Source organism: Zootoca vivipara, chromosome 15 (genome assembly GCF_965207765.1).
Source record: "Zootoca vivipara chromosome 15, rZooViv2.hap1.1, whole genome shotgun sequence".
NCBI lineage: Eukaryota > Metazoa > Chordata > Lepidosauria > Squamata > Lacertidae > Zootoca > Zootoca vivipara.
Genome location: NC_142598.1, coordinates 23,815,477 through 23,835,827, shown reverse-complemented (window position 1 = coordinate 23,835,827; position 20,351 = coordinate 23,815,477).

The window sequence follows — 20,351 nt, the reverse complement described above, 5'->3', positions numbered from 1 at the left end:
TTTATCTACGTGCACTGGCATGCTTTCAAACTGCTAGGTTGGCAGGAGCTGGGACAGAGCAACGGGAACTCACCCCATCACGGGGATTTGAACCGCCAACCTTCTGATTGGCAAGTCCAAAAGGCTCAGTGGTTTACTCGCATCTCTCTGTAAAGGACAATGACCTCAGTGGCAATCTAGCCAGTGGGATGTAGTGGTTAGAGTATTGCACCAAGGCCTGGAAAACCAGGTTTGTTATAAACAAGCAAACAAACCCATTTGCAAACTTGATGCAAAAACATGGAGAGACAAGCTTCAGAATGGAAAAATTGGAAACTGAGAGGAACAGAAATTGACAGATTATAAGGAAAGCCCTGGAGAACAGGAACTGAATTACCAATTGAGTTCCCCAGGCGTCAGCACTCAGAAACTGGTGCCTAGATAGTCACAGTGGGCTATGTCATAGGGCATGCTGAATTTTTCAGCTGTCAAATTCCCAAAATGAGGGTTGCTAGAAAGCTGCAACATGACTTGGGATTCAAAAGGTATTTCGGTTAAATCAACACAATTTAGTTTTGCTTGGTAAGTAAAACACGTGTAAAATTGCATAGGAATCGTTAAAAGTGATTGCCAAGTATTTGCCATTATGTATTCATATTAATATTATTATTTAGCATTGCTTGACATTTTCAGAAGGTAAAATTAAAATTCTTTTTGTTTCCCAAAAGCAGATTATGTGCTTCTTCTTCAAACGTATGCTTACCAAGCTAAATGTTGTCCAGTCCACAAAAAACAATAGCAGGTTCAAATTCCTCACAACCATATTTTTAAAGAAATCTGTCTTACTGAAGAAATGTACAAAAACTAACCCCCGCCCCGTGAAAATGGCACATGCCCTACTGTGTCATTTTGACTCCCCACTATTTGCCTGCAAGGGCACAGGGTCTCTAAGGTGGGTTTAGGCCTGATTCCGTAAACATCTGACCTTGTACATGTACTAGCTAAGTCTAGGAGTAAGCTATACAGCCTAGGCTTTCAGCTACCTGGGAGGTCTGAACTTATTGGTGCGGCCAACTACCGATGCTGAAAATACAGATGATATATTGCAACAGCCCTGAGAAAGTTGCTGTTGTGAGAGGCACACTAACTGCAGAAATGTGCCGAGGTTGATGTGTGCCCAGCAGCTGTTGAGTTTTACATGACCCTTTTCATGAGAGTGTCAAGAAAAACAGCCCCCACCCCAATGACTATAACAGACCCCCCAAAGGCCGCAAGAACCAAGCATTTCATTTCAGGCAGTTAAGGGTGATGCTTAGGCAAGCCAGGCAAGTGATGGAAGGAAATACGCTGTATTGGGCTTGATAAAACTCATTCCGAGTCAACCAAAAGACAGCAGCTCCAGTGGGCTCAGAGAGTCATGAGGTTGCTCCTCTTATTTTAGCATAATTAGGGATTTATTTATTTATTTATTTTTAAAATAGTCTCATAAGTTGTTTCTCAATATGATCCTTTTACATGGTTTTGCATGCATTGTGGCATTTTATGCATTGTGGCTTGCAGTTATTTTTATTGAACATGTTGTTGTTCAGTCGTTTAGTCGTGTCCGACTCTTCGTGACCCCATGGACCAGAGCACGCCAGGGACTCCTGTCTTCCACTGCCTCCCGCAGTTTGGTCAAACTCATGTTGGTAGCTTCGAGAACACTGTCCAACCATCTCATCCTCTGTCATCCCCTTCTCCTTGTGCCTTCAATCTTTCCCAACATCAGGGTCTTTTCCAGTGAGTCTTCTCTTCTCATGAGGTGGCCAAAGTATTGGAGCCTCAGCTTCAGGATCTGTCCTTCCAGTGAGCACTCAGGGCTGATTTCCTTCCGAATGGATAGGTTTGATCTTCTTGCAGTCCATGGGACTCTCAAGAGTCTCCTCCAGCACCATAATTCAAAAGCATCAATTCTTTGGCGATCAGCCTTCTTTATGGTCCATCTCTCACTTCCATACATCACATAGTTTAATAATTTATTTATTGTAATTGTTAAAGAGTGAATTTCTGTTTAATTGTTCTCCGCAGGTGTTTTGAGGGTTAATTTTATTGTGTACTATTATATTCTAATAGATTATTGAATATAACTTGCATTGATATAAGTCATTCCATTTTAAAGTTATGTTTTATTATGACTTTTTGCAGTGGGTCAGATTATTACAAGGGGTTCATGTGGAGTAATATAGAAAAGTGGTATACAAATAAAAAGTGAAATGAAAGAAATGAAATGCCTGTGTTTGGAAATGGCAAAATGCGTGTGATGAAGGCTTTAACGTGCAGGCTTGCCATGGGGAGTGTGGAAACTTCAGTGCAGTTGGAAAGTGCCTTTGATATGTTGTGACTGCCACCGTGGCTATTACAAAACCATTGTAATTTCTGGCATTGCTTGAGGTTTGTATGCTGAATGTCAGAAGAGACAAAAAAGAGTCTGAGTGTACCACTGGCTGGTAAGAAGCTACTCTTGGGGGCTCCTTTTGTTTTTCAGGACTGATGCTACTTCACGAATTAGCAGTGTCCGCAATGGCTTTTCAGCCTACACAGATAAGGTAAAGGTAAAAAATAAAAGACTCCTGAATGGTTAAGCCCAGGCAAAGGCAGCTATGAGGTTGTGGCGCTCATCTCGCTTTCAGGCTGAGGGAGTGGGCATTTGTCCACAGACAGCTTTCCAGGTCATGTGGCCAGCATGACTAAACCACTCCTGGCACACAGAAACACCATTTACCTTCCCGCCACAGTGGTACCTATTTATCTACTTGCACTGGCATGCTTTCGAACGGATAGGTTGGCAGGAGCTGGGACAGAGCAACGGGTGCTCACCTCGCTGTGCAGATTCGAACCGGCGACCTTCTGATCAGCAAGCCCAAGAGGCTCAGTGGTTTAGACCACAGCGCCACCAACCTACACACACACGTATATACAGTGTTCTACAAAAGGTGCCACTAAGCACCAGCATTCTGTCCTCACAAGGAAACTGACCCTGTAAAAGTTTGCCCTTGGGATTTCCTGCTACTTGGGCAGCTGCAAAATGACGTGAGTGGGTTATATTTCACAGAGTTGCAGGGAGGACTTTTAAGCAAAATGAAAGCTAAGTTTTCAGCATGATAAGCTGCTGCTGCTGCTTCTTTTGTTTGCAATCTAGTCACCATTTCATCCGAATCATGGAACCGTGCAAACAAAACCAAGACAAAAAAGGAAAGTCTCTAATCAACTCTGCCTATAATGCCAGCCCTATAAATTGGAGATTGGCTTGCAGACCAAATGTGCTATGATGTTTGCAGATACAGATTATTTGTCTCTTTCATTACGGTTTTCGAATGATTCATTTGTGGTGTATGGCATGAAAATCTCCCTGTCCTATTAAGTGGAATACCAGCAGCCTTAGGTCAACCAATCTCTCTCTCTCTCTCTCTCTCTCTCTCTCTCTCTCTCTCTCTCTCTCTCTCTCTCTCTCTCTCTCCCCTCGGGTTACAGACGCTTCAGGTTACAGACTCCGCTAACCCAGAAATACCATGTTTCTCCAAAAATAAGACACCATCTTATATTTATTTTTCCTCAAAAAAACCACGGTGGCTTATTTTCAGGGGATGTCTTATTTTTTTATTAAGTATGGTACAGTTTAACCTACAAGGTTAAACTGCCTATCACTATGGCTTATTTTCGGGGTGTGACTTATTTTCGGGGTATGGCTTGTTTTCGGGGTATGGCTTGTTTTCGGAGAAACACGGTAGTACCTCGTGTTAAGAACTTTACCTCAGGATGAGAACAGAAATCGTGCTGCAGCGGCGTTTCGGCAGCGGGAGGTTCCATTAGCTAAAGTGGTACCTCAGGTTAAGAACAGTTTCAGGTTAAGAACGGACCTCCAGAATGAATTACAGTAAGTTCTTTACCCGAGGTACCACTGTATTGCCTTCCAGATTTCTATCTTTTTTATTTTATTTTTTTTAAAAAAAACTAAATAAATGCACAATGAAGAAATGTGTGTTCTTCAGCCACCTTAAAAGGATTAGCTGCATCTTTATCTGTAGATCTGGCAAAAAAACAGAAAAAGCTGTTGCAGGGACTGAATACAGTATATATATTTTTAGCAGAATAGGGACCCAGGTAGCGCTGTGGGTTAATCACAGAGTCTAGGGCTTGCTGATCAGAAGGGCGGCGGTTCGAATCCCTGCAACGGGGTGAGCTCCCGTTGCTTGGTCCCAGCTCCTGCCCACCTAGCAGTTCGAAAGCACATCAAAGTGCAAGTAGATAAATAGGGACCGCTCCGGCGGGAAGGTAAACAGCGTTTCCGTGTTGCTGCTCTGGTTCGCCAGAAGCAGCTTTGTCATGCTGGCCACATGACCCGGAAGCTGTCTGCGGACAAACGCTGGCTCCCTCGGCCTATAGAGCGAGATGAGCGCCGCAACCCCAGAGTCGGACACGACTGGACCTGATGGTCAGGGGCCCCTTTACCTTTACCCTTTATTTTTAGCAGATAGGAATGGGCAGATAGGAATGGGCAGGGGGGGGGGCTTGCAGGGGAGACACTCAACCAAGTCCTGGCCTGGCACCCAGCAGGCCAACTGGGGACAAACTGGGGACAAACTAGACATTTGTGTGATTGGATCAGTCTGTGTTAAATTGTTTTGTTCTCCTAAGAGGAGCTGGAGGGGTGTTCCTGCTTTCAGTCAGATCAAAGCATGGAGGCTCTAAACCAGTGTTTTTCAACCACTGTTCCGCGGCACACTAGTGTGAGATGTTGCCTGGTGTGCCGTGGGAGAATTACTTTATATATAGTCAATATTGGCACAGAGTTAAATTTTTTAACATTTTCTAATGGTGGTGTGCCTCCTGATTTTTTTCATGAAACAAGTGTGCCTTTGCCCAAAAAAGGTTGAAAAACACTGCTCTAAACAGTGGGCGCTGTTCTGTTAGGGCAAATGGGACACAGCCCCACCTACCTCGTCTGCTTGCCATTCTACTTACAACCAGTCCAGGGGGTAGCACTGGCTGTCAGCTTCCTCCTCCTTGGTTTCGGAGCTACCCTTGCAGAACTCAGCAAGGAGGGCGATGGGGATAAAACTAGAATTACTCAACTCTGCATGTCATTGGCTCTGGTGACTGGCCCCACCTACTGTTTGGCTTCCTTGCCTTTTGCCCTACCAGCCCCAGTGGACACTAAACACTATTCTGCATGAGGCATAGGCAACCTTGGCTCGCCAGAAGGTTTGGAACTACAACTCCCATGATCCCTAGCTAACAGGGCCAGTGGTCAGGGATCATGGGAGTTGTAGTTCCAAAACATCTGGAGAGCCAGGGTTGCCTATGCCTGGAGACGTTGGGGAGGGGGGTGGAAAACATGTGTTTATGAGGTGGAAAGAGTTATGTCCGGGAAAACTGGGTCAGGGGGAGTTTTGAAGCTTTGCCCAGCTCAGAACAAAATTATCATCATCATCATCGTTGTTGTTGTTTTGTTTTCCTGAATATTTACCTGACAGTAAGAGATTTCAGCGGCACCGTTTCTTTTCACACAGTATTTTACATCAAAAAGTAACCACTGCAAGGCCCATTCTCATAATTATTTTTTTTAGTGTGTGGCAAAACTTGTGGTTTTGAGACAATCTGCATGTTTTCTGTGGAGAGGCAGAATCAAACAGACATTCTCTTCCATCTTCAAAGGCCACAAGCAAAAGTGGTTGCATGAATGTGGATAATCTACACAGAAATCAGATGCTAGGATTTTTCGTGCTGAGATTATAACCCTTCCAAATGTAATGAAAGCTTAAAGCAGTGACTGCTCTCCAATTTCTTATAGGCACACTTTTTTCCTGAGTTAAAATTTCTGGTACACTTCACTCTTAACAACCCATGAGAAAGTCATGTCAGCTCCAGGTTCTCTCGGTTTTTCTGTCTTAAAAGTTACCTGTGAGTTTTTGTTCTAGGTCTGGTGTGCCTTCTGAAGGTGGCACATATAGAGCTGTGTGTGTTTCATGCAGAGACACAGTAGGAAGCCATTTTGGAGGGCAGGTAACTATTTGTTTAAGAGGTAGCAGAGCAACTCATTTGGACCTGAGTGAGGCTGAATGGAAGGATAGCAGGCTGGAGCAATAAGCCATGCATAGACGCAGCAGGCAGAAATGAAGACAGAGAACCCATCTCCAGTGATGGTTACCTTAAGTTCACGCAGGAACTTTTAACTATTTTTATTTTATTTTTCGCAGCACACAATCTGGCCTAGAGAGAAGGCCAAGCTTGCAATAAAACTACTGTTTCACATAACGGCTGAAATTGAAGCACTTCTCTCTCTCTCTCTTCAAGACAGCATGTCTTTTTAATGTGTTTTTAGAGGAAACTGTGAAATACAAGTTTTATGTATTATTACACACCGCATCCCTCCTGCCAATCACATGCCTTATAAATGGCAACAGGCATAAAAAAGCAAACCTGTGATGAAAAGTTATGATCAGGATGCTGAGTTTCACGGGGAGCCGTTTTCAAGGCCTTAAGTTTGCCTCCATCTGTTTAAACGCTCCATAAATCTCACCAAGTACACAGATGTACCCGCTGAAGCAATAATTATGTGTGTGAGGTTTGATCCTCAGCTGGTAGAAGCAGAAGTTAACCAATTTACCTCAACTATAGAATCAGCCTTGTCCTGGGAAGGACAATACACCGTATCATGATAAATAAATAAAAAGCACAGTACAGTGAGAAAATGACCTAGAACAAAATAAGGTGCTTCCAGATTGTCATATTCAGTGCTTTTTCCGGGGGGGGGTGGCGCGAAGGGGTACGCATAACCCTACACATTTTGTGAATCTTTGTACTTTGGTCCATTTTCTGTATTTATTTCCGATTTGAACTAGAAAATGGTGATTTTCTTGAGTCAAAAGGAGAGTACCCCTAAACATTTTTAAAGGAAAAAAGCACTGGTCATATTTACATACAATCCTATATTGTTATCCATATCATTATTGTTACATTTCTTTTATTCATACACACCCTTTCCTGCAAAGAGCTCAAGGTGGCACACAGCATTATCCCGGTTTACCTTCTTGACAACCCTGCAAGGTAGGCTGGCCCAGGGTCACCAGGTGAGTCTCATGAGATCTGAACCCAATTCTCCCTAGCCCCAGATCCAACATTTTATCCACAACAACCACAATAAAACTTTTTTTTTAAAAAAAAGTTTTTATTTATACTTTTCAGGTTTATACATTTCATCAATTTTACAATCATTTTAACATTTCAAAGTTTAACTTCCTTCCCCCACTTTCTGCGGTTCCTTAAATTTATTTTTTTAAGTATCTTCCACATATCCAAATTCATTTAATTTGCTCATTTAATTATCTTTTAAATATATACTCTTATGAAACTGCAGGTTATTACAATAATCCTGCCAATGTTTTTATCTGTTTGCAATTTATCTGTAAATATTCAATAAACTATTTCAATTCTTTTATAAAAAGTTTGTTATCTTGATTTCTTTGTCTTCTGGTAAGTTTCGCCATTTCTGCATATTCCATAAGTTTTTGTATCCATTCTTCCTTTGCTAGGACTTCTGCTTCTTTCCACTTTGGGGCGAGTAGCGTTCTTACTGCTGTAATCGCATACATAAATAAATTTCTGTACAATTTAGGTAGTTCTGTTCCTCTAATTCCCAAAAGAAAACCTTCTGGGTTTTTTTTTTTTACAAAGGTTATTTTGAACATCCTTTTCAATTGATTATACTGTATATCATTTTTCGGTAAGTTTTAACCTTACTACAACACCACCACATATAAAAGAACCTTCTTTCTCTTTACATTTCCAACAACCACAATGAAACTTCGGAGGGCATTTCCCCCAAACCTCCCCTGCACTCCTCTTCCTCCCCCTGTGAGTGGAAGTAATGTTTTGATTTGGGATTTCAAGAAAGGCCCGTGAAATTGAGTGGGACTTACAGCGCATGTCCTCTCAGAAGAAATTGTGTGGCGATACCCCGAACCCGGAATAAATAAAAACACAGGACACATTGCATAAGGTTAATGGGCGTAGAAGGCCACAACTTTATTGATTATGGATGTAGAGAGGTATTGGCTTAGGCATTGGATCTAACCGTCTATATCTGACTCCAGCCCGCTCTGCTGGCAGTCTGTGAAGGGTTAACCACCATTGGGTGAGCCCTGTGATGCAGATCAACTAGGAACTCACCCCGGGGCCACCACTAGGGGGCGTGCCTTAGGCCCTCACCTACCACGGCTTCGGACATGGCCACGCCCCGGACTCCTTAAGGGAGTACCCTTCAGCATTTTGGGGGAGGTGATGGCAGCGACCTCCCCCCCCCACCTGTAACCTTTCAGAGATAATCAAATGCCTACCGCCAAAAATGAAAGTTGTGACAAGTTGCTACGGGGTAGGTGAAAACCACAAGGCCAGAGCCAATTTGCCAAGTGGGAAAATTCCTACCAGGCCCCTCAACGGCGACCCTAGCAATGTCAGAAGGAGAGACCTGCCTAATGGGAGGGTGGGCAAGAAAAAATGCAGCAGCTGGGGGGTCCTGCAAGAAAGAGAGGCTGATTCCCTGCTGCACGCTCACTTAAATCAGCGAGCCGCGCCCCCTTGGTGCGTTCTGATTGGACACGCCAAGGGAGCGCCGTGGCCGGGAGCCGGCCAATGGGCTGGGGGGGAATGGCAACCATTCCCCCATCATGAGTAGGCTTCGTGGTGCCCACAATCTCCCCTCCTCCTACAGCGGAAGGGAATGTGCTGCGGAATTCAGTGGTGACTTACTCTCAGGTGAGGAGGGTTTGGAATGCATCTTAGTCACCAATAAACATGCATAGGTGCAGATCACAACATTCTCAAACACGGCAAGTTGTATGAAGGTGTTTTGTATTTTTTTTAGAGAGAGAGAGGCGCTCACTGTCCCTTTTTAAAACACCAGCCTTAGGTCAGGCCATGCAAAAGCTGCTGGACCAATGCAGCTGAGCTAATCTGAGCCTTCTGTTTATTCACAGAGGAGATAAAAGCAGACTGCGCAAGCCCTGCCAGCTTCCTTAACGCTCCTATGAGCTTCAGTGAAAGACTTGCTTGATGGGAAGAGAAGGAATTTCCGTCTAAAGTAACTCATGGGTCACTGACCTTCCGACTAACGTCGCTTGCAAGCCACATACACACCGCCCAGATTGCTCCTGAATCTTCCATCGTAAGTTTAACTGGTGTGAGACTGGGAAGGGATGGCACAGACAGTGAGAGAAACCCCATTTCGAAAGCGCTGTTCTAATTCTTTCACTTTTCCTGAAGAGCTGTCTCTTCCGGACTAAGAAAATGCCTGTAAAGCTGCGCGTGCATCGTGTTAAAAGTCAAAGCCATTTTTCAAAACTGATCAGATGACAAGGCTGCAAATTGTGCTTCTATGCCCTACACCACAGTGACCCCTGGTGGTCTAGATCCAGACAGCCTCACCTGCGATGTCGAAAAGACCGGGGGAAGTTATATGCCATGAGACCACTTAAAGGCGGAAAAAGCCATGGTAATTTCATTTCAATATTGATCCTTAGGATGCGGTTGGAAACTTTATGAGGAGGAGTATATATATTGTAAGAGCTAATAAAAACCTCTGGAATTAAAATGTTGTTTTAAACATCTAGGTCGCTAAGTCGCTGCTCGCAAGAGATGCAGCTGGCACTATACTGCTAAGTAACATTCTGCTTCGTCCCCAGGTTTGTCTGTGTTAAGAATTTACTCATGCTGAGTTCCAGGAATTGATGACAAGATGCATTTGCACAATTTAGGATGTGCCCTTCCGAAGAAGAAGAAGAAGAAGAAGAAGAAGAAGAAGAAGAAGAAGAGTTTGGATTTGATATCCCGCTTTATCACTACCCTAAGGAGTCTCAAAGCGGCTAACATTCTCCTTTCCCTTCCTCTCCCACAACAAACACTCTGTGAGGTGGGTGGGGCTGAGAGACTTCAAAGAAGTGTGACTAGCCCAAGGTCACCCAGCAGCTGCATGTGGAGGAGCGGAGACGCGAACCCGGTTCCCCAGATTAGGAGTCTACCGCTCTTAACCACTACACCACACTGGCTCTCAAGAAGGTAATATTTTCATCTAAAATTATGCAGAAATATTGTGAGGAGCCAAAATAGTTTTTTCCACAAACATTTTTAGAGTGTTGAAAAACACACACTGTTTTGATGTTCAGGTTCCCTGCCCCCCCCTGATTGTTGTGAAAAGGTATCTGTCCATTTAGGAAGCTCTCAACTGCATTTGTTTCTCCTCGCCGACTTTGTCTCATAGCTAAATCTGGTGATGGCTGGTTCCCATTGGAAATAGCAGTTTAGAAGTCAGGGAGGCCAACAGTAGGCAGAGGCAGGGCCAATGACACCTACAAAGGCAACATTGAGACTAAGGATGTCACAGGAGCGTGCCAATCAGTGATTATGCAGTTCAAAGTTAACTGTATTCGCAAAAACACAATCTTCATAGACTTGGCTGAGTGTCAGGCCAAATGAGCACCGCAGCACATTCCTGGTAGTCCTACTCCATGAAAATAAGTTGCTGAGACTGATAATCCCTGCTCCCTCAGCCATCTATGCCCCCTCTTCTCCAGGGCTTTTCCCAAGCAATTGGAGACTGTGCCTGTGTGCAGCCAACCTCTCTTCCACCCTTTTTATGCCTCTTCTGGTTCTGGGAGACAAGGAGGAAGGGGATATTGTTGCAACAAGAGGGGAAGATACCTATGATGCTTCACCAGCCTGACTCACCTCTGCTTCTTGGCCTCCCTTACCCCACTTTCATGCTTCAGCTTCTGATTCTGGACTTCTCTCTGCCACAGACTCTCCCAGCTCACTAAGCCCTGTTACCCCTTCAAGCTTCCAACACCTCCTCTTCCCAGCCTTCTCCTTCTGACCAATTGTTGTCGTCCCACCACCACTCCCCTGGGTCTGAGACTTTTCCCCCTTGGTGGTTCCCCAGCTGGTTCCTCCCACCATTCCTTTGTGTCCAACCAGTCCATGCCAAAGGAGGAGGAAGCTGGCAGCCAGGGCCATCCCCTGCCCTGGTTGTATGTAAGAAGGTACTGACTGAGCGCAGACTGAGGTAGGCGGGACAGTGCCCCACTCGCCCTAATAGACCAGCCTCTCTGGTCAAATCTGATTGGCTGCAGAGCATCATAACATTCTACCAACTCTGCAGTGTTCGAAACTCCCATTGTTCTAGGCGCATTTTGTGATGGGGGATTTCATTAGTGCGAGCAATTTCTGAGCTCTGGGTGCAGTACTGAGCCTAAGATTTCAGATTAAAACTGCAGAGTGGAAGGAAAGGAGGACCTTTTTCTGCCTCCCCACTTCCAGCTATTCTCTGGCCTCTCTTTTAGAAGAGACCCTCTTAAGAATATTAGTGGGGTGGGCAGGAGAAGGACTGGACCATGTGAAAAATGAACAGAATATTGTAGCTGCAGTTCATTCACTTTCAGCTTTGTATTCTTGTTATATTTTTTAAAAAAAAGTTTGCCTAGACATTCCATTGTTGCGCCCATAACCCAGGTTTAAGGTGCCATTTAGCTCCTAACTTTCATATCTCAGGTTCTAACTCTGCAACTCTGTGGTTCCTGTGTGGCTGAGACTGGCCATGCTACTTTTCCCAGGAAAAGGAGACTCTAATAATTATAGGGGGGAAAGTGGTTCCAGGACAGCAGTAGGTAGATAACAAAAAGCATCAATGAAAGTTGTACCATCGCACCATTTCATGGGGAGCAGGAAACATTTCTGAGCTGTTTTGACCCCAGTGTGCAAGAACATCTGGCACAGCTCTAATTCTTCATCAATCCCCTCCCCTCCCCAATCAGTCGTCTTGATTGCTATGGATTGCTGAAAATATATACCGCAACCCAGAGCCAGCTGTCAAATATCAAAAATATAGATCAAAGTATGTAACGCAGTGAAAACCATGTTTTCATAAATGTAAACCTCCAGAGGTCAACCTTCATTTTAAAACAAAGTGTCCTCATGCAAGATGCTATTGTTTGTAATGCAACCAACAACAACAACAAAAGCTGGGGATCCATATTACATGCGGCTGCACACATGGAGTGAATAAGGCGATGATGCACTAATAATGTGCCGGTGTCAAGTGGCTCTCCATTGGCCCCGCAGTGTGATCAGCCTGGCCAAAACTAAGCTGAGGAAAGCCAGAAGTGTGGCAAGATTGCCAATGCAGGCGTCACCTCATATAAGATGATGCTGTGGTGAGAGCAGTGGGTCGCTGGAGGATGAGGCAGCAGCTGGTTAGAGGGAGTGGAAGGGTTACGTTTCCCAGCCACTTGGCCTTAAGAACAAGGTGAAGGCAGAGCTAAACGGCTTTGCAAAAAGATAAGCCAGGATCCTAAGGACAAGCTTCGATAAAGGCACTTTTCCCCACTCCGCCCTGCCAGGAATAGAAGGTGGGTCTGCTACCTACATTCAGTGGTGTGAGCACTTGCTGGTGGAGCACAGTAGTGGCAGCAAGAAGCAAACATTTGTTACAGTTGCAATCAAAAATATTCAAACCAAACATTGCAAATCAGGGGTAGAATAATAGTGAGACTGGAGAAACCAGTACAGTCATACCTTGGTTGCTGAACGCCTTGGAACTCGTACGTTTCGGTTCCCAAACGATCGGAAACCGGAAGCGAGTGTTCTTGTTTTTGAACGATTTTCGGAAGCCAAACGTCTGACGTGGTGTCAGGAGTATGGGCAGGAGTCAGGCTCTGGGGCCTGTAGTGCTTTGCAGGACTGGGGCATGCCTCAGCTTGTGCTGGAGAAGCAAGGGGTGGCCACACAGGTGAAGTCCTCAGCTTGTGCTGGAGAGGCAAGGAGTAGTCACCCAGGTGAGGCCACTTGAGATTTCACTGCACCTGGTGGCAGGAGCTGGGAGGGATAAAAGCCCAGCATTTCCCTTCAGCTCTTTGCCACAGCAACGCTATCCCTGCCTGGTTGTATCTGGCCTCTTGATCCTTGCTCCGTGGACCCTTGCCTTGCCGACGTCTTGATCCTTGCTCCGTGGACCCTTGTCTTGCCGACGTCTTGATCCTTGCTCCGTGGACCCTTGCCTTGCCGACGTCTTGATCCTTGCTCCGTGGACCTTTGCCTTGCCGACGTCTTGATCCTTGCTCCGTGGACCCTTGCCTTGCCGACGTCTTGATCCTTGCTCCTTGGACCCTTGCCTTGCCGACGCCTTGATCCTTGCTCCTTGGACCATTGCCTTGCTTCTTGTTCCTTGAACCTTCGCCGTGCTTCCTGTTCCTTGAACCTTCGCCGTGCTTCTTGTTCCTTGAGCCTTCGCCTTGCTCCTCGACCCTTGGACCTTCGCCTTTTCAATGCCTTGCTCCTTGACTCCCAGACCTTCGTCTTCGCCTCTGCCTTGCTCCCTGACCCTGTGACTGCCTGCTGCTGGACCCTCAGCCCTGCACCTGTTCCTGCTTCTACACCACCATCTTGCCTCTGGTCCTGACGCCCGCCGACCGGACCGTGACACGTGGCTTCCGATTGGCTGCAGGAAGCTTCTGCATCCAATCGGAAGCCGTATCTTGGTTTTCGAATGGTTCTGGGAGTCGAACAGACTCCCGGAATGCATTCTGTTCAAGAACCAAGGTACAACTCTATAAGTTGCAGTTTCAGCTGAATTTGGAGAAACCACTTGAAACATCCATTGTGTTAAGCTCTTTCAATTGCTTTTGTTTGATTTGCTCATTGCAAACAGCTGAACGTCTGTAAATTTTGATAATAAACCTGATTTGCAATTGGTGGGGTTGAATAGTTTTGATTGCAACTGTATCTCAAGGTCGTAGTATTTAAACTTTTTCTTGTGTTGGGTAGAGAGAAAACAAAAGAAATGCCTACCAAATTATCTTTCAGTTCATTTTGTTTTTTGTGTGTTTGCAGCCCTTTTGGAGGAAGAGTGGAATACAGTTTTAATAAATAAAGTAAAATGTTAAATAGACTACAGCAAGCTCCAGAACACTTCCAGCTTTTTTGGGGGGGGGGTCCTATGTTTGTTTGACTCACATCTTGGCCTGGGTGTTTCATGCCAAATACTGAGAAATACAAATTCTGAAAACTGGCTGTGTTTCGGGTCACATATTGCTTCGGGAAGTGTGAATTAGGTGCGTTCACTTTCTGATGTGAACTGCATTGATTCCTCCCCCCCCCCCGACCCCAGCTTCATCTGTACCTCTCAGTTCCTGCAGAGCAATAAAGGTAAAGGTACCCCTGACCATTAGGTCCAATCGCGGACAACTCTGGGGTTGCTGCACTCATCTCGCTTTACTGGCGGAGGGCCGTACAGCTTCCAGGTCATGTGGCCAGCATGACTAAGCTGCTTCTGGCAAACCAGAGCAACACATGGAAACGCTGTTTACCTTCCCGTCAGAGCGGTACCTATTTATCTACTTGCACTTGATGTGCTTTCGAACTGCTAGGTGGGCAGGAACTGGGAACGAGCAATGGGAGCTCACCCCATCCGGGGATTTGAACTGCAAACTTTCCGACTGGCAAGCCGTAGGCTCTGTGGTTTAGACCACAACACCACCACTCAGGGACAATAGACCCGGCCACCACCATGGATGTGAACTCTCTAGAACAGAACCTTCTGCAACCACACATAAACACACACCATTCTAAGGCAGATGGCTTTGGTCCTCCTGCAGATACCTCAGTTCAGAAAGTATATTAAAAAAATCTTGCTGCAGGAAAGGAGCATTCCACAACTGAAAGATCTCTGTGTGTTTGGAAATCATTTCCCTAAAAGCATTTTTCAGCAATTAGCACACACATGTGAATGTCGTTAAAATGGGAGAGAATGCAGAAGAGATTTTTAAGATCAGGTGTATGTTCCAGGGATTGTAGGTTTCACGTTCCCGTTGTAGAAATGCAAGAAGCGATTTTCCTGGTGCGCGTGAAAGGTGCATATGAAACCTTTCACAGAGTTACAGGAGACTGGAGACAGACTAAGCTTTCTTTTGGGAGAGTAGAACGTGAGGCAGTGAGAGATTTTACTTTCTTGGGCTCCTTGATCACTGCAGGTGGTGACAGCAGTCACGAAATTAAAAGACCCCTGCTTCTTGGGAGAAAAGCAATGACAAACCTAGACAGCATCTTTAAAAGCAGAGACATCACCTTGCCAACAAAGGTCCGTACAGTATAGTTAAAGCTATGGTTTTCCCAGTAGTGATGTATGGAAGTGAGAGCTGGACCATAAAGAAGGCTGATTGCCGAAGAATTGATGCTTTTGAATTATGGTGCTGGAGGAGACTCTTGAGAGTCCCATGGACTGCAAGAAGATCAAACCTATCCATTCTGAAGGAAATCAGCCCTGAGTGCTCACTGGAAGGACAGATCCTGAAGCTGAGGCTCCAATACTTTGGCCACCTCATGAGAAGAGAAGACTCCCTGGAAGAGACCCTGATGCTGGGAAAGATTGAGGGCACTAGGAGAAGGGGACGACAGAGGATGAGATGGTTGGACAGTGTTCTCGAAGCTACGAACATGAGTTTGACCAAACTGTGGGAGGCAGTGGAAGACAGGAGTGCCTGGCGTGCTCTGGTCCATGGGGTCACGAAGAGTCAGACATGACTAAATGACTAAACAACAACACAGAACGTGATTTGAAACAGCCATCACACTGTTTCTGCTCTCGCCCCGTTCTTGCCTTTGGTAGGTAGTAGACAGGCTGCAGGTTTGTGCATTGTTTCAAAAACCTGAATAATCCCTTTGATCGAATGTGACAATCAAACAAAAGAAGTGTGTCTGTGTGCATGTGCACTTGCATGTGTACAAGGGAAGCAAAATGACTATTGAACTGTTTTCAGTTCCCTCTTAAAAACTATTGTCCATCTTATTCAATGTTGGATCAGATGGATGATCTACTCCAAACCCCCTGTTCTAAAACAGGATATTCTATACTTAAGCCTTTCCTGGCAGGTATCTGCCAAACTATCCAAGAAAGATGCTGTACTGACTCATAGGAAGCTTGTTCCATTCACTGCTCACTGGTTTTTGTAGCTAGAAAGCTTTTCTGTGTCTTGTTCATTCATATGCATAAAAAGGGTATACTGACCATGAGTTGGATTTGTGGGCCTGCGCTTGATCACACTGTCTGCATCCCTTTGCAGACCTTTGTTAAGGATGCTGAGAGTTGTTAAAGGTAAAGGGACCCCTAACCATTAGGTCCAGTCGTGACCGACTCTGGGGTTGCGGCGCTCATCTCGCGTTATTGGCCGAGGGAGCCGGCGTACAGCTTCCTGGTCATGTGGCCAGCATGACAAAGCCGCGTCTGGCGAACCATAGCAGCACACGGAAATGCCATATACCTTCCCGCTGTAGCGGTACCTATTTATCTACTTGCACTTTGACATGCTTTTGAACTACTAGGTTGGCAGGAGCAACGGGAGCCCACCCCATCGTGGGGATTCAGACTGCCAACCTTCTGATCGGCAAGCCCTAGGCTCTGTGGTTTAACTCACGGCGCCACCCGAGTTGTTAGGAGACCTCTATTCCCCTGGCACAGCTACAGAGTGGTTTAAAGATCAAACTCTTCTTCCCAGGGTACTCTGAGAATTGTAGGTCTGTGGTGGGAATAGGAGTCACCTAACAAAGTGCCCTTAACATACTACAGCACCCAAGATTCTTTGAGGGAAGCCATGAATGACTGTTTAAACTGCTGAAAAGGATAGTACAGATGAAGCAATGTATCTGCTGAAGATATTAATGTACAGACAGGCACACGTGGAGAGAAACGATTCTTCAGTGTCAGGAGCAAGCCAGCAGTAAATCACATGGAATAAGTAAAGTTAACTCCTTATTAGAAGGGGGGGAAACCATGATTGTACAGGAGTGTCAGGCCTAATGAACACAGCAACTTTTCTTTGGTATGTCTAGCCTCAGCCCAGTATACCTGAAGGAGCGTCCCCACCCCCATAGTTCAGCCCAGACACTGAGGTCCAGCTCAGAGGGCCTTCTGGTAGTTCCCTCACTGCGAGAAGTGAGATTACAGGGAACCAGGAAGAGGGCCATCTCAGTAGTGACACCTGCCCTGTGGAACGCCCTCCCATCAGATGTCAAGGAAATAAATAACTATTTGACTTTTAGAAGATATCTGAAGGCAGCCCTGTTTAGGGAAGTTTTTTATGTTTGACGTTTTATTGTGGTTTTAATATATTGTTGGGAGCTGCCCAGAGTGGCTGGGGAGACCCAGCCAGATGGGCGAGGTATAAGTAATGAATAAATTATTATTATTAGTAGTATTATTAGTATTAGTATTATTAGTAGTAGTAGTATTATTAGCAGTTGTGGAGACTGAAGGTCCCCACCTTTCTAAAGCAATCTGAGACTCTGCAGAAGCACCTGTCATCTGCTCCTCCCTCTTCATACCACTTCTGGTCCTGGGAGATCAGTGGGGAGAGGAGCTTGTCACAGCATGGCCTGGTCTCCATGGGGGAATGTGAGATGCTAAGGAGTTAGAATTTTCGGTAGCAGAGTCAAAGCAAGGCAGGACATGTGCATTATTCCAGGAGGCTATGCCAGGATCAAGGGGAAGCAGGGGACCATGGGAAGAGCCATTCCTCAGAAGACCTATAGACCTACCAAAAAAAAAGTAGACCTGTAAACATTGCAGCAAAAGTGTAGAGCTGGTTGGAGTGAGACATGATTCTTCTGCCCTTCTATGCATCATCAAGCTTACCCACATTTCTCATCTTGCTCCTTCCGTTTCTGCTGCATAGTCTCATCTTTCCAAATCATAAATGTGCCACAAAAGCTCCCCTTCAGTAGAATTCAATTTTTCATGGACACTAAATTATTCATGCCCTAATGTGTCCTCCTAGCAGTTGCTTGCAATTTAAGCTATTTGTTCCTCCAACCCCAACCCTCCGGCCAACACACAATAACTCTGCCATTTTGACTGAGCCAGCAAAAACATATCCTGGGCCTTCCATCTCGATGTACATGTTTACAGTTACCACAAGTGTTCATGCAGCAGCTAGAGCTTTACACTGGTTATTTTACTACCCAAAGTCAAATGGATATTCTTGGATATGTCCTTCAACAAAGATCTCCATTTGTCCTGCTTTTTTTCTTTTTCTTTTACACAAATGACTCAAACATAGAATAGGTTAAAATACAGATTCTGTCACAAAGATTCATTTAAGTGCATCTCAGTAGATGACTCATGCAACGCTGCCTACAGAAAATTACCCGAATTATCATTTGGATCCTAGCACAGAATCTTCCTTTTTCACAACTGCTGCACACTGGGTTGACATCTTCATCAAGCTATCCACCTCAACCAAAGTCAAATTCCTGGTAAATCATTGCCAGTTCAGACCTCACGAGTGTACATGTGAATTTAAGATTATTGTTATTTTGCCTTGATATGCTTTGCTGTGCCCAGCTTTACATTGAATTGCACTTGCCATTTTAGAAAGCCACAGAATTGTAGAACTGGAAGGGGCCATGAGGCTCATCTCGTCCAACCCCCTGTGATGCAGGAATCTTTTTGCCCAACATGGGGCTCGAACCCATGACCCTGAGATTAAGAGTCTCATGCTTATACTGACTGAGCTATCCTACCCTTTAACTACCCATTCACTCAGTTTGGAGGGATCACCATCCTTTTTTGTTTTGTTTTAACTACCCTGAACAATTTAGTATCAGCAAACTTGGCTACCTCACTGCTCACCCCTAACTCTAGATCATAGAATTGAAGGATTAGAAGGGACCCTGAGAGTTGACCAACCCCCTGCAATGCAAAAATATCAACATGCAGTTCCCCACCCAATCTGAAACCATACCAGACCCTGCTTAGCTTTACAAATGTACTAGCAGTTTTACTGCTGCCCACCTGTCAATCAACCAATACCATGATGCCAGATGAGCTGGTCTTGTGTCAGCCATGAAACCATCAGCTCTCCCTTAGCAGAGCAAATTTCAAAGTTTAAATAAACAGTGAGAGAAAGCTTTTCTTTTTCTTTTTAAAGAGCACCCAGAAAACCCTACAGTGAATAAACTGAGAAGTGGGGTGCGGGGTTGTTGTTGTTGTTTAGTCGTTTAGTCGTGTCCGACTCTTCGTGACCCCATGGACCATAGAATATACACCCTGCCTGGAATAGGTGGAAACTTCTTGTGATCCAAAGTCTGTGTTTGTGGCCAGGGGAGCCAACTTGAATAAAATATTCAAAATCAATCAATCAATAAAATATTCAAAATCAAAAAAATATTCAAAATCAAAATATTCAAAATCAATCACAAGACATGGCATGCACACACCATTTGAATGGTGGTGCCCATTCTGAAGAAGTGTGCGTGCACACGAAAGCTCATACCAATGACAAACTTAGTTGGTCTCTAAGGTGCTACTGGAAAGAATTTTTTAATTTTGTTTCAATGCCCATAACGTTGCAGTTTATTTTATTGGAAGGCGAAGGGACCTCGGCCCCTAGGAGTTGGCTCCTATGTTTGTGGCAATTGAGGAACAATGAAAGGCAACAGAGCTCACTCACACTGCTGTTGAAAAAACCCATTCCTCTTTGAGCCGTCTGTGTGAATTTTAATGACGATACACATCGCAATCCCTCCCTCTGTAGATGGAAAGCTTTTTTACAATGGCAGTCTGACTGTCTGCACTCAGAAGCATTCCTGCCTGGACGAAGGATACAGCTTTCACTTGAATTTATAGGGAGCCCTTTGCTAAGCGTTATGGTTGCCAGCTTGTTCTTGAGGTTCTGAGAAATGTCAAGGACCACATCAAAGATGGAAGAGCATCAGCAAACACTGGATCAATGAAACTGATGGATGCTGGAAAGGAGTCCGATTGAAGCCCAAGAGGGGACTGGTTTTGTTTTGTTTTGATAAAAGTACGTAAAGTTAAGATAACCAAACGAAATGTAGTGAGAACAAATGGAAGCATTGCTCCTTTTTTTTAAAAAAAATACTATGGTGGGATTTGGTCTGCATAGACTGGCTAGGAAACCTGTGGGTCTCCAAATGTAGCTGGGCGACAATTCTCATCACCCCTGAGCATTAATGTGCAGGCCTGTGTTAGTGGCAAAAAATTCAAGGCTGCAGTCCCAGGCATTTACCTAGCAGCAAGCTCCACTGAGTACTTCTGAGTAGGAATGCCTAGGGTGCTGTTGTAAACATGCTACCAAGGATATTTGGAATGATGCCCGAGAATCTGGAATGCAGGCCCTGTCTTTGGATGCTTCCTTTTTAAACACTAGATGGTGGGTAAATCTGTCTCTGGATGTCAGCATTTGGGTGCCAAGTGCTAATGCATTTTATATTCTTCCTCCATATCAGGAAATTTCAGCCTGCCAAGTAACAACAAAAACTGCTGATGCTGG